This window comes from Lasioglossum baleicum, chromosome 15 (assembly GCF_051020765.1).
Source record: "Lasioglossum baleicum chromosome 15, iyLasBale1, whole genome shotgun sequence".
NCBI lineage: Eukaryota > Metazoa > Arthropoda > Insecta > Hymenoptera > Halictidae > Lasioglossum > Lasioglossum baleicum.
The window spans coordinates 9,955,198-9,970,335 of record NC_134943.1 but is presented as its reverse complement, the minus strand read 5'-3'; the positions used below and the strand labels follow the sequence as shown (position 1 = coordinate 9,970,335).

General features: G+C 43.1%; 1 protein-coding gene across 2 annotated transcripts in view; it reads left to right on the top strand.

Annotated features, from left to right (window-relative positions):
• Positions 1-15,138, top strand: part of Cpx (synaptic transmission protein complexin) — a 420,394-nt gene that overhangs the window by 83,503 nt on the left and 321,753 nt on the right. The gene's annotated exons all lie outside the window — the stretch shown is intronic.

Below are 15,138 nucleotides of genomic sequence, written 5' to 3'. Positions count from 1 at the left end.
TTTTCTCAGGTACTAATCAAGATATTTGAATGAAACAAAATGGAAATGGTAGGCGAATGTTCGCAGTATCGAATAGAATTTATGCAGCATCCATCCGGGCCCGTCGAGTTAACTGAGCAGCCCGTTTATGGTCTTCAGGATGATGCAAAGGATCCACTCGCTCCACTGACTCCGCCAAGGTGTTCTCTTCATCTTCGCTCTCCCTGTTTATATACTAGCCACGTTCCGCCTTTTCCGCGCATCCGAATACCTTGTTATCTTTCTGAAACGCTTTGATATACGATCGCCATAACATCGGCCGCCAGCTTCATTCAGGAACGATGGCCTCTCGCCGAATCTTCTTCTCCCCATTGTGTCGAAATATCTCGCGGAATCGTCTCTCGTTTCTTCTCCACCGGATATTTGTATCGATCGCCGTCTAATGCTCGTCAACTTGAATTTCACGATTTTGTGCAGCCTGCACACGACCGTCTCTTAAAAGCATTCATTATGCTTCTCCTCAGGAAAATTCTGGAGGAAAAGAATTCTTTAAAACATCAGCTTAATAAAGTCTCTGAAACTGTATTCAATTTATTTAAATGGAGATAGCACAGTTTGTTAAATTTTCGACATGTTCGTGGATGAAAACTGTTCTTTTTGAAGCATAGAATTGTATCGAATTTAATCCAGTAGAATTACACGAGAATGACTCAATTTATCGAATATTTTAGCACTTTTTCGTTCCCCATTGTTCATATAATACCGATTTAAAATAGTCTATGGACATTTTAAAATAATGTTTGACCAGCTAAATGTATCGCACAATTTCGCCATGATTAATTATCGTCGATTGTGCATAACGTTCCATAAAAATGCCCGCGCAACGACGTTCAAATTTATTCGACACAATTTTATTGGCCTTTTAATAACGCGTTAACGTAAAATAATTCTGTCTAATTGCATCGAAGTATTTAACCATCGCACTCATTCGAATTAAATCGAATATGATTTTATAGAATCGCACAAATCGTATCTTCGTGTGCGCGACAATTAATATACACCAAACACATTAATTCCTTCCGATAATTTGAAATCGCTGATTCAACTAAATAAAAACCCTTTGCCGTCGACTACGATCCATCTGGCTGCGGAATAACTTTATTAACTAAAATTTATTCGTTCTCATATCGTGTGCCCAATGTATGAGCAATCAATAGAATGTGAAAATTAAAGTGTAAGTTAGCTTCGGCTAACATTGGGTTGGGGAAGAAATTTCTTCGTATTCTCTCGATAGATGGTCACCATGATATAACTCTGTTAATATTAATCGGATCTGGCATTACTCGAGTGCGTCTGAAAGGTGACATATCAGAGAGTAATTACTATACTGCGGGTTTTATGCATTTATGACAAAAATGGATACATACGATTTAAAACAGTGGAGGTATTAAAAAGATTTAAGGCCACCAGTGTATTAGTTTTACCTTGATAAAAATAATTAAGAGAAGAGTGAAATTTTTATTTGGCATCTGTGTCTTGCAATCAATACAAACATTTTTTTATTTTGCATAAAGATCCGCAGTCTGGTAATTACAAACAGGAAATTGTGATATTCGTTTATTTAGTCAAAAGTTATTACGTTTTGGAAACGAGTGAAAGCAAAGAACAAATTCGATACATTTTGAAATTTTGTTACAAAAATGGAAAAGATGCGACCCAGGCTGCTAAAAGAATTTGTGATGGTTACAGAACTCTCTTACTGGTGTGAAGTCGACTTCAAAAGGGGCCTACGAAAATCACGTACCACAGTTTTTCGCTTTGAGATCACAGAAGTTCTACAGTGACGGGATTACGGTTTTATCTCAAAAATGGCAAAAGGTGGTTGATCAAAGCAGCACATGCTTGATTTAATAAACTTCATTTAAAATCTGGAAAGAACTTGCTTCATTTCTGCATTAAAATACGAAGAAATGTTGTCCCCAACCCAACAGATGATTTGATAAATGAAAATTGAGGGTTGGAGATTGACGTGGCTGATTAACAGAGGGAAAACAGGGTGTTTGCATAGCAAAGGCTGCAAACCATTCCGAAATTAGCGTGTTTGGGTACAGTGTGTGTATCCACCGTCTAAACTGTGCAAAACTGCCTCGGTTTGCGAAAGGTATGCAGAAATTCGTGAAAAGTAGGGCATAGTCGCTGAGACAGCGATCATTCCGACAGCGTCGGAGCAGTATCAAGCAGGCAGAAGCGTTTCTTCGGCCGCTCGTTTGTTTGTTTCGCGGAGTTGCGTCGTAATAACGCAAATATTATCGCGCAGCTCGGAACAATATCGGAGACAGGAATCCAGAGAGCGACATAGAGAGGAAGAGGGAGGAAAGAGAGTCAAACAATTCTGGAAGACGGTATCGCGCTTATGGCGTCTGGGAGGATCGTTCCCGAGAAGACTGAGGGTTCGCGAGTCTGAATTTCTCGCTGGGGAAGAAAGGAGTTCTCTGTCATCGTTTCGGATTCGTTGAACTTTCCGGCAAGTTGCAGCGACAATATCGTTCCCGTTCCAAACCGACGACGAGGAGAACCTCGAATAAACTTGGCTTCCAGCCTCGGGAAAAGACGAGTGCCTCCGACGATCGGGACGCTTTTCGATTTAATCCGCGGTTATTTTCGCATCGATCCCGCTTTTCATCTGTGAAGGTATTCTTCAGGGGTTCCTCGGAGAGGGCCGAAGGACGAGGAGGCAGCGCCAGGTCGACAGCACTCCGGTTTTGCAATTCATGAATCACTAATTACTCCGTAGAACACTCGTTAACAACGAAACTAAAGGACCGCGGCAGTCGGGACTTATCGATTCAGACGGAAATTCGGGAGGGGAGCGAACCCGGCAACGGCGGAATGTACAATTTAAAGGGAAACGACGACGGACCAACGGTGGAGAGTGCAAGACGTTTAAGTGAGTCATTAATTGCATTAAGTAAAGTGCCGACCCGGAGACAAGCCCCGGCTGCGCTCTCCCTCTCTCTCCCTCTCGCCCGCCTAAACGAGACGGATAGACGCCCTCGCGGAAATTCGGCACCGTGAATTCGTCCGGGACGCGTCAAGAGTTTCGTCCCGTTGAACGTCGTGTATCGGAGGAAACGTTCCTCGGGCCAAATTGAATCGTTCCTGGCGACGAATGCCTCTTGGATGCCCCAGGATGGCCCAAGAACATTTTCTGTTGACGGCAGAGAAGATTGAACAATTTTTTACGTTCGAAGAGAATTTCTTTGGGACTGCTTGAGATATTCGTGTGAAGTAAAAGGCATATTGTAGGCACGTCTTAGAAGTGCACCACAGAATTACTTCAAAATTTTAGCTGAATTATTATCGAACAACTTTTCAAGTTAACTTGACTATAAGCAACCTCTAGCTTTACGAGTGAATTTCACAGGTACGACTTAAGATATCCGAATGAATCAAACGGCATATATTACGTCCATCTTATTGTTAGCTACAGCTTCCACAATTTTTCCAAATTTTTCGTTGACTAATTAATGTTTAACAAAAATCCTCTCCTCTCCACACCATCTTATAACCAGTAATAAGGGGACTTTGTCTGCAGATCAAGGTCTGACCTAGATCAAGAGATCCAGCAATTCAATCTAACTCAAACCCGGTCCAAAATGAAGTCCCATCAACGACCCAGCTATCCTAGCCCAGCATCTAGTCCAATGGAACCAGTCCGATGCTGACCCAGTCCAAACGAAACCATTTTCGTGACAATATTTTCCTATCATTTTCCCGAAAATTTTCTTATCATCCATCTCTCTCTCTCTCTCTGGAGAGAAGAGATCTTTTCGCTGGAGTTCCTCGGGAATGAAGATCAATCCCTTGACCCGGCGTGTGCGGCGTGGAAGCGTAAAATATCCGGCATCGGCCAATCGAATATCCAGAGCGTGTCCTCGGCCGGAAATCGCGGGAGGAAAACGGAAATCTTCGGATCGAGGATCCGTTCATCTCGATCGTGGATGGAGATCGCGTCCCGGTTCCCCAGCAAACCGGGCTAAGATGGAGAACCGTGTTCGGAACGGTTCGCGACGGTGTGCGGGTGTCAAGGGCGAGAATTCAATTTCCCGCTATCTGAACCGCAAGGCACATGGACGCAGACCGTACCCCACGTTTCCTCCGGACGCGTTCCGTCGCAGCCACAGGACCGAATCCCTCGACGAACGACGAGATAAGGCAAAAATTCCCGCAGAGACGAACGCTTCGACCCACAAACACACGTTCTGCGGTTTCCGGCCACCGTGACGAGCTTCTGCAAGAACCTTCCCATTGGGTTCAGTTTTTCGGGTATTCGCCGAAAAAGTCCCCGGGATTATAATGCACCGATGCGGATGTAGATTTTATACGTTTACGAGAGCCCCTCCGGTTTGAGGGTGGATCGAGCAGCTGGTAGAGTGTACATGATGGTGCTCGGCATTAGTTCATACAGGGTAAGAGTCACCTAACTTATATTAAATTATCTCCGCAATTATCTTTGTTGTTTTCAAAGATACATTCAATATCTTGAGGACAAAGTTGAATGGTAAAATGGGGCTCATACTTTAGATATCAAGGTCATCACCTTCATTTTTTAAAAATGGAACCACCCTTTTCTTAAACATCTACAATGATAGTCGCTTTCATTGCGAATTTATTGACTATAATTACTCAAGGTCATTCAAGGTCACAAGGGAAAAAACGTATAAAACTAAAATATGGAAGCAGAATACGTTTATCACCAGTGAGACTTTTAGTAAACATGCTAAAGTCCTTCAATGCTATGGAATGTTTTCAAACATCCTCTAGCCGATTACGCTGCGATTTATTTACTAACAGTATGTTGCCAAACGCGATTCCGCTATGTCTTACTCAATGATTGAAAGGTGTGACGTGATAACAGTTTACTGGGTCTATCATTGTAGATGTTTAAAAAAAGAATAGTTCCATTTAAAAAAAAATGAAGATGACGTTGACATCTCTAAAAAAAAAATGACATAAAAATCGTTTTAATGCCGTATGAATCCCCTTTTACCATTCAACTGTGTCCTCAAGATATTTAATATATCTTTAAAAACAACAAAGATTCACCCTGTATATTTCGGTTTGACAAATAATAGGATAGTGGTGACAACCCTTAACTTCACGAGTGAATTTCTCAGGTACTCCTCCAGATATCTGAATGAAACGAACTGCAAATAATGGGCACACATTAGGAGCATACAACAGAATTTTTTCAAATTTTTATCTTAACATTTCAAAGTAGAACAAATTCTGAAAAGTACATCTTACAATTAGTTGAGTCTCTGACCCACGAAGGTAATAAGGCGTTAACAACCCCTAACTTTAAAAATGAGTTTCTCGGATACTACATAAGATATCCGAACGAATCGAACGGCATATGAAAGGTGCATTCAAGATGTATATCTCCGAATTATTTCAGAATTTTAGTTCAACTTCTACGAATGGAGAAAAATTCTCACAGAGATGTTTCTGTCAGTCACCGCTGCCCCGGTAGAGTTAACTCGTCTACCAGTTTGACAGTCGAGAGTACAGTCGCGGCTCGTTTCCCTGCGACAGTCTACATTAGTCGTGATCGTGGCAGGATCGTGGAGAGTGTCGTCGTTGAATCGGTCTACTTATCGATCGCGGGGAGCCATTAATCACTCACGGATAGCTGGAGGCGATTAATCATTGAACGACACGAAATCCGTAGGAATTCTGGCGGCTGAGACGTCGGTAGCCGTGTCTCAGGCTGCGGAAACGTCTTGCCGCAACGTTGCACAGCTACTAAGACATCGTGGCAGACCCGGATTTCACTCTCCCTCTACCTCGAAGGGTTTTGGTTGGTTCTGGGCTTGTTCCGGAGAGAAGGGTTTGTTGCGACGTCTGCCACAAGGTTCTCTGGTCCGACACTCCCGCTCTCGGGCCCATCTTTGTTCCCCATTTCCATAGCTATTCCATTACCGGGCAGCTCGAGTCGGCCTTGTAATCTAATAACTAATCTCGCCTCGCGACGTGCTGCCTCGCCACGGTTATGTACATCCCGAGAAATTCCGAGGAAGAATGACGGAAAGGGAGCCGTGTGGGCCGGTGTCAAATAAGCGGACAGGATATAATTGACTGCATCTGCATAAATGGAATTCTCACCATGCGTTTTATTACAGCCGTCTCCGTGCCGGTGTACCCCTGAAATCGCCTGCTCAGTCTACACTATAATTTCGTTTATCTGCATCTATTTGGAGGCGAGGTCTTTGGATAATACTGTTAGAATCAATAAAATTACTGAGTTACGTAAAATATTAGGCTGGCGAAAAAGTTTCTTCGTATTCTCCCGATAGATGGTCTTACCACGACATAACTCTGTTAATATTAATCGGATCTGGCATTAATTGAGTGCGTCTGAAAGGTGACATATCAGAAAGTAATTACTAGACAGCGGATTTTATGCATTTATGCCAAAAATGGGTACACACAATTTAAAACAGTGGAGGTATTACAAAGATTTAAGGCCACCGGTGTATTAGTTTTACCTTGATAAAGGATAATTAAAAGAAGAGTGAAATTTTTGTTTAGCTTCTGTGTCTTGCAATCAATGCAGACATTTTTTATTTTGCATAAAGATCCGCAGTCTAGTAATTACAAACAAGAAATTGTAATATTCGTTTATTTATTCAAAATTTATTGCGTTTTGAAAAAGATTCATTTCTGCATTAAAATAAGAAGAAACTATTAGTTGCTTGATAATTTTCCTCGGTGAAGACGTGGCGCAGGTGACCGAAGGAATTTAGCTTATCACCTCATGAATATGGACCGCTTGCCGACTCATCTGCGCCACAGACGGCTCGCTATTGACCTTTACATTCAAGGCGTTTCGTGGGAGCTGTGTGTCTTTAGTTTGTGCAGACTGGGAACTGGATGCTTTCTACTGTTGGATGCATTTCGTGTGGGTGGTCCATTGGACTTTGAAGGAAACGTAGGATAGATCTGTACTGTTGTTTGGGAATTGAGTGGAATTCAACTGGGCCTAACACGACTGAAATTAACGAGACCTGAAATCTCGCATCCAGTCTACATTCTATTATCACCGGCGTCCAGACCTAATTCAAATCAAATTTGTCTTCGCACCCAATGCTAAATTCCCCACACTTTCCATCGGGATATCTATTCCCCACGCTCTCGATCCAGGCTTCACTCTCGAATCAAATTTTCGAATAAAGTGCGCCGACTACTAGCTCCCCGAAGGCAACTCAAACACAATATCTCTCTGTTCGATGGAGCCGCGAGAAATCTTGAAGGACGAGTTGTCAAACTTCTCCGACGGATCCGCACCTTGGCAGGTCTTCGAGGAAAAGTGGTATCCGCGGGGAAAATATCGCATCGAGTCTGACAGTAATTCAGGATCGGCGAGATAGTCAAGTGTCTCGTGCGTCCACGGGGAAAGAGGGAGAGAGAGAGAGAGTGAGAGAGAGAGAGAGGTCAAAAAAGAAGAAAGACGCTTACGATTCAGGCTAACAGCAGAAATATAGAGCAGCGATGTAGCCCGAAGCTGTCGCTCGATACAATACCGCAACAGAGAACGCCGGGGAAGAAACGCGACGGGCGGCCTCGTTTATTTCGTTTTTGCCCGGCGCTGTAAATAACGACGGCCTCGATTCAACCGAGGGAATCCCAATAAACCGATTGATAAAGAGTCATCGAGACACGGGCAGATCGATGCAAATTGCCTGGAAAAGACAGCGGGCGCCGTTTCCACGGAAAAATCGAGTCCTCGCGACAGCACGAAGCTACCCTCCCTCTCTCTCTCTCTCTCTCTCTCTCTCTCTCTCTCTCTCTCTCTCTCTCTGGTTTTCAGCTCCCGCGGGGCTTCCCGCGATCCCACTCGTTTCTGCCGACTGTCTATCGTCACGAGAGCTCTCTGTAACTCGATCGCGGCGAGACACAACGTTTCAAACCGTTTCAAATCGTTCCCGGCCCGCTCCGAGCCGCCCGTCCCCGCAAACCCCGATGCACCGATGCACCCTGATGTCACGCCACGGTCATAATGGAACTCGTCTCGTCGCAGATGGAATTTTTGCGGTCCCTGTAACCTAGAAACAACGCTCCCACGACCACTATCCGACTTCGTTGTCTCCTGTCAGGGGAGAAAGGTAATATGGAGGCCGGTGCTTTCGGAAATTCTATGAATCTAGTTTGGGGAAAACACGTTTGCATGGTTTCGTACCTGCCGGAATCTCTGAGCGGTGTTTCTTGATGCTGAAGATAGGTCTAGACTGGCTATGCATTATTTAAGGCTTCACACCTCCGAGGAATGGATTCCATCATTTTGAGAATTCGGAAGTTTCTGGGCTGCTCAACAAATTTTTTTCACAACTGGAACCAACGTGGGCTTGTAGATTAGAGTCTCCTCTTTAGAATGACGCCTCAAATATCGCTTTACGATTTTTTTTACCACGTTTTTACTAGCTCGCTTTCTTGTTTGTTTGTTTGTTTGTTTGTTCAGTACAAATTTTGCAATTGATTTTAAACTAATTTCCCGAGCTACAGACATGTCTACGATATTGATATCGTTTAGACGATAAATGTAGAAATTTAAAATTGTCTGGGTGCTTTGAAACATTTTCTCCTGATATAAAAACACAATGAACAATAAGATTGGAGTTTCAATTCTTTTTTCTTTTTGAAGAACTCAACAGAACCGAATCCGACGGATCTGCGAACTAAATGAGACACAGAATTCAAAGCAGCAGGAATGACGCGCCACACGGTGTAAGATTACGCGAGACAAGCACCCCGAACATGGAGGCGGCCCCTTTAATTAGCGCTCGAACCTCTTCCCTGGAAAGTGGCGCGGGTCGAAACGCCGCGGAGCCTCGGCTTTAGAAAACCCAGGGCCACGGATATTCGACCCAGTTTTTTTTTCGAGCATCCGTACATCGCGAAAAACGCTCAGCCCACGGCGACCCGGATCCTCCTTCCGGCTCTCGCAGTTTTTCGCCCCTGGAAAACACCTAGGGTCGCGCTTTTATTTTTCTCTCTCCCGAAAACCCTTGGCCCGCGCCACGTCGAAACACACTCGAATAATAACGGAAGTGCACGTCGGAGAGGAATGGCGGCTGAGCAACTCGCAATTAGGAGCTTCAGGAATTCGGGGAGCCGTGTAGGCAACGTGCGTGGGCGGCGTGTCCTTGTCGCAAATTCGCTTCGATTCCCTCTTCTGCCCATTTTCGAGGCTGCGGTTCGAGTATTTCGTCATTTCGAAAGTCTACGTTGCTTCTTACATCTCTGTATTTTCAGAGCACTATTTATTTCGACCGGAAGACTTGCACATTCCACCTACCTTAAAGCATTTTCGTTGCATAAGACCTTTTCAAGTGAATGGAATTGTTTTGAATTAAGGCGGAGTGGGGTAAGTGCGCCCTAGTTTCTGCAAAGTTGGACTTTATACCGATGTATTTTCAGTCTGGTATGTAAAACTTAACATTCTTGGTATCAAACTCGTGCCACAGTTATTGCCGATGAATTAGTATTACGTGGAATTCTAATTTTGCTTGAAAATTATCATTTTGATAGGATACTGTACAAAGTGTCAACTAGGATGCCCCGAAAATGGGGCAAGTCCGTCTCTGAGAGTTAAAAATGCTTTCAAACTTTGTTTCAAGCGCTACGGAGCAAGCAAAGAATGATTAACAATCCTGCTATAAAATGCTTCTTATTGCATTCAATTATATTGCTTAGTTTTATAGTTATCCATTTTTAAACGAACATGTACTTTTATGCTGAAATATGAAAGGGGATACAGTGATATTAAAACCAAGTTTAAAAATGCTTTCGAACTTTGTTTCAAGTGCTACGGGGCAAGAAAAGAATTATTATCAAGCCTGCTACAAAATGCTTTTTATTGCATTAAATATATTGTCGAGTTTTATAGTTATCTATACAGTACGCACTTACCCCACCGTGATAGTACGCACTTGCCCCGTGTAGTAATATTTACGGGGCAAGTGCATCTTATTGTTTTTCTCAATAAATTTAAAAAAATACAATAAACACGGTTTATTTAATGTAAACCTACATCAATATTTGTTGTACTTGCCTAAAATAACAACACAGAATACCTATATTAATAACTCGTAAACTATTTCACGTTCAGGGTAACCTCAAAGTTGTACGTGTACCTCGCACGTGACTGTTTGGCATTGGTTGATTTAAGCGAGGAAAACATCTTTATTTTTGGGCGACATCTATGTAGAATAGTTCATACTAACTTATACTACATTAATAAATACAAGCTGGAGAAATTTCGTTCATATGATAATAAAAATATCCAATTAGTGCATCAACGATGTTTAACCCTTTGATTCAGTTTGCCGATACTAATGAAAGGAGAAGTACAGTTGGACTTTTATTTGTACAGTTCAACGTCTCCGAGAACCCCACGCGAAATGAAACCGTGTCGAACTTGGAACTGTCTCCAGTTTTTAGAGCTGCCGAAGTCTGGGGATGTTTCCGTTGATCGTGAGGGACACGATGACAAAGTTACGAGGATCGTAAAAGCGAGCGAAATGTTTCGCGCTTTATTTCGAGTGTTTTCGAATGGTGTAACAAGATATTCGGAATAAAATGGGACACGGTGCGGCGACGATACTGTTCTCCGTGTAACGAACGTCGCATCGAGAGGCGTCGAATTTCTCGTCAAGTCCGACTCCGACTCCGTTGAAGAATTAGTGGAAGACTCGTTATCCTCCCGGCGTGCTTTACACAAGCACCGTGAGACCCGGTGCAACCAGGTAACACCGTTGGCACACACAAGCCGCCCCGTTGTCCTCGTTCCGAGCAGATGCTTTCACACCCGACTCGCTCGACAACCCCTTTCCAACCCCTCCCTCCAATCCTCTCTCCCCCTAACCGCCCATCCCCACGTCGATTCTTGCGGATACTTGGGCGACTCTGCCACGGCCTTGCCAGAGATTCTCTTGAAATACATTTTCTACCGTGACCTTCGCACCGGCGAGTACATGGAGAGAGCTTTTTTTCGCAAGCTCTGATGATCGTCGAAGTTCGATCTTTCTGTACGCGAATTGCTGGATTGATTGAACCGGGGTTTTGCGGACTCTGGTACATGCAGTTTTTAATTACCGAATTCGCTGTGTCAATATTTACACGTAAGGCTGCAGTGTACTAGATACAGTAAATGTTCTATAAACGCGAAAATCTTTCAACGATAAACGCGAAAAAAATATCCCCTCCAAACTAATACACTGACTCGGCTCGGTATATCGGTGTGAACCACTACAAACGCGACGCGGAGAGTCGCAGTCGTCGGCAGAGTTCAAACGCGCCCGTGAGTCATCATAACGTTACACCAACAGTCAAACTTCTTCATTTCCCATGATTCTGTTATGGGACTTTCACTACCTTATTTCTGGCATTTTTCTGATTAAAATGATACCAAACACGATATAATTTGAAAGAATTTAGTGGTTTAATTGACGGTACGTACATATGAAGTGACTTTAGAACATGAAAAAGAAAGAGAAATTGCGATCTCGACGCTATGCAAAGATTAAAAAACGAGAAAAATTACTTTATCAAATATGCTGAACTGTTTTATATTTTTATTATTTAACGTTCGGTTTCGCAAATATAAAGACGCGATGAACTATGACCGATCATGTCGCAAAACCGAACACCGTGTCAAGTCACGCGCGTCGCTCGCTCCATTACAATTTTTTTATAAGAAACAAAATTAAATAAATCTTAAATAAATCTTAAGTACATTACTTAAAACAGTTAAAAAACTACAAAAAGTGCGTCATTTCCTGACGGATGCAAACGCTCCGATTCGATAGTTTTCCTTCGATGGTATTAAACTGTAGAGGTTTAAATGACGATGGACGTTTCGGGCGCAAGGAAGGATAGCGCGTATAGAAAAGAAAGAGACGCGGAGAGTCGAAGTCGCCGGCACAGTTCAAAGGCCCGCGCGTGGTCTCGCTTTACACGCGCTGTCCTTCTCTACGTTCGGCTCGGCCTTTGAAGCTCGAAAAAAGTAGGACCACGATCGAAAAACGCGAATAAATCCCCCCGATGCGTTCGCGTTTATAGAACATTTACTGTACACGCTATTTCAAGTTCCAAGTACATACTGTGCTATTCGACAGAACTGAAAATCGTAGAAATTGTTCTAACCTCTGTGGACATTTATGGTCGGAATTGGATCGACATCGTTCACAATTTTGAAAGCTATCCTGGTAACTGGACACATTTAGTTCCTGCAAAATTGTCCTGAAATTCTTCTATCCACCTCCGAGAACATTTTTAGATCCCTGGGACAGATTGGTGTTCTGTCTACTAGCAAAAATGGTCCTGTCGATCTGACGTTAGATTACTCTGGAAATCATTCGAGAGTTAACAGTGAACAAATCGGCAACGAATTCGAGTCTTCGAAACGAAAACAAGGTACCTATGATACATGAGTACTACGCAACATTACTAAACCAGTAATGTTTTATGATGAAATTTTCTATCACGTAACATGTTTGCACATTTTGTTTCATCAGTTGAACAAACACCTAGTTGTTCCCACATACAATACGTAAAAGTATGAAGTTTGGTTCAAATATTTTGAATGTCAATTACCATTGTACCATATCATCTACATGGTATATAAGCAAAATGCGATGAGGTTATAAGGACAGGTCTTGGTTTAAATCTACCGCCAAATATTTTTCTTTTTTCATTAAGCATTTCAGATCTCAGTCGAGATCTATTTTTGCTGCACTGAAACAAATTACAGTATACATATACACGTTCACACATACACCGTCCACACTACATCAATTCAAATTCGCGGTTTACATTTTTTCAAGAACTTAAAAATGAGAAGACAAGCCCCAATATTGGGTCGGGCAACTGAAGCTTAATTTCACGCAAGTGTTGAATTAGCCTAGATCGTTGTAAATCGAAGAGGCTACATTGCCAAACAATATGATTCATATCCTGACTACTGTGTCCGCAGTCGCATTTTGGATCACTAATAATTCCTACACGAAATAGAGACGCTCTGCACCGATTAATAGTTACAATAAATTCTCGTGAGAGACGTTCGTGTTTAAACCATGGCTTAGACCTTCCTGTATAATATTGGTTGAAAAATATTTTCCCTTTCATAAAGCCTTGCTCTTTTATAATCTTTTTGGTTTGCACACATATACGCATTTCTCTTGAACTCCTCATACAAGTCAGTAAATAGAACCGCCAAATATTGATTGGCTAACTCGCCGATCATTTCTTTTGATTCGTTGTCGTTGACATACGTCGTGCCTTCGTATTGCGTGGCTCTGTCCTAACGTTCACATGGCTTCAGTGCGGTGCCAACCAACATGTAGTTCAGTTACTATCATTTCTAAATTTCAATAATTAATTTAAAGTAGTTATTACGCTATTCAGTTAAACATTCATTATAATATACGGTTTTTTTCACAGACGCAAGTTCTCTTGAAAAGGATCCATATCCGGATCGAAACGTTGAGAATTATATAAAAACTTGCAAAATTGCTTGTTAGTTAAATCTTTGATTAATGAAAAGTTTATTTCGAAAACAAGTATGTACAATTAATCTTTCGTCGAAACGAAAACAAGCACAATTATAATTATTTGCGACCAGAAGCGGGTAATCTGAACAGCCATTCCTAATCTCCCCTAACGATCCCGAGTTCGGTTCCAACTCGACCAATCATCGGGCATCCAACAAGCCAATTATTCCTGCAGAGTCCACTAAAGGGATCAGAGCATATATATCCGGCGTTGATCAAGATGAATCAAGAAAAATTGATAGCCCTGGATCTGAATGAGCCCATATGAAGTCATCAATAACGTCCGGCTCCAGAGGGTTAAGCATACTCGAATCTGGCCCGGCCGTCTTATCCCCTAAACTCGAGACGTTCTCTCCTTAGGCCCGGAACAGTTTCGTCTTTCTCCCCGGTTCCATTCGGGGCTATTACTTACCCGCTCGTTCGGCTGACTGTGTTATCCGCGGATCGGCCTGCTCTCCAACTACAAAAGCTCTCTATCTCTCTTCAATTCTCTCTGTAGCACTGTCTAGCTCTCCTCTATCTCTCTCTCTCTGCCTAGTCTCTCTAATTTTCTAGCTTTCACTCTCCCACTATTTAGCTCTCTCTTACTCTGTAGCACTCTGATGTTCTCTCTCTCTCTTTCGAGACAAGGGAAGCAGAAGATAAATAGGGAGATACAGCGGCGAACGGTCGAACGGACAGATAAATGTGTAGGTCGTGTTTAGAGAGAAGTACGATGGAGACAGAGAGGGAGGAGAGAGAATAGCCAGGGATAGAGAAAGCCTGGGGACTGGGAAATAGGTCCGGTCGATTCCAACTGTAATTGGAAGAATCGATTTGTTGCGATGCCCCGGCGCGAGGCGACGCGACGCTCCAGATTCTCTCGCGTGCCTTCTAATGAATTTTCAGCCGGGAATGCCTGGCCTGCTCTGGCCTAGCCTGGCCTGGCCCCGAAAGCCGCGCCGTTTGTCGTTCGTATTTCATGCCAGCCAGGAAGGAAGAGTATCCCCTTTCCGATCGCAGATAGAGGAACGCCTCGAGTCACCCCTCTGCGCTCCAACCCCCGTCGCCCTTTTGTCCAGGCAAGTATGGAACGGCCGGCTCGTTTTGTTTCGCGGTAACGATCGAATTTCCCGAATCACTCACCGGCGATCCTCTATTGCTTTCTTCATTATTCAGCGGACGCGGGTCATTATCTTTCCGCTCTTTTCACTCCGCAGGAATTGCGGCCCACGGTGCGGCGAACGTGTCCACGGGAATTTACATTGAAGCATCGGAACAGATGTTTTCGACAATGTTGAAGGATCTTTCGGTGAATCATGAAATTGTTTCCGATGTGCGATGTCAGTGAAATTATAAATTATTGTAAGAAGAATACCATTTTATTTATAACTCCTGTCTCTTGCAATTGTTACGTCCTAAGGTGGACGTTTGAAAGATGAATAGTTTAATTGAAGGACTTGGATAGAGAATAAAACGCAGTTTTGAATCTATCTGCATTCACCGTCTTCGGTTCGGGAGATTGAGGATTTTCTTAATACGAACAAGTAACATTGCCCAACTGATACGC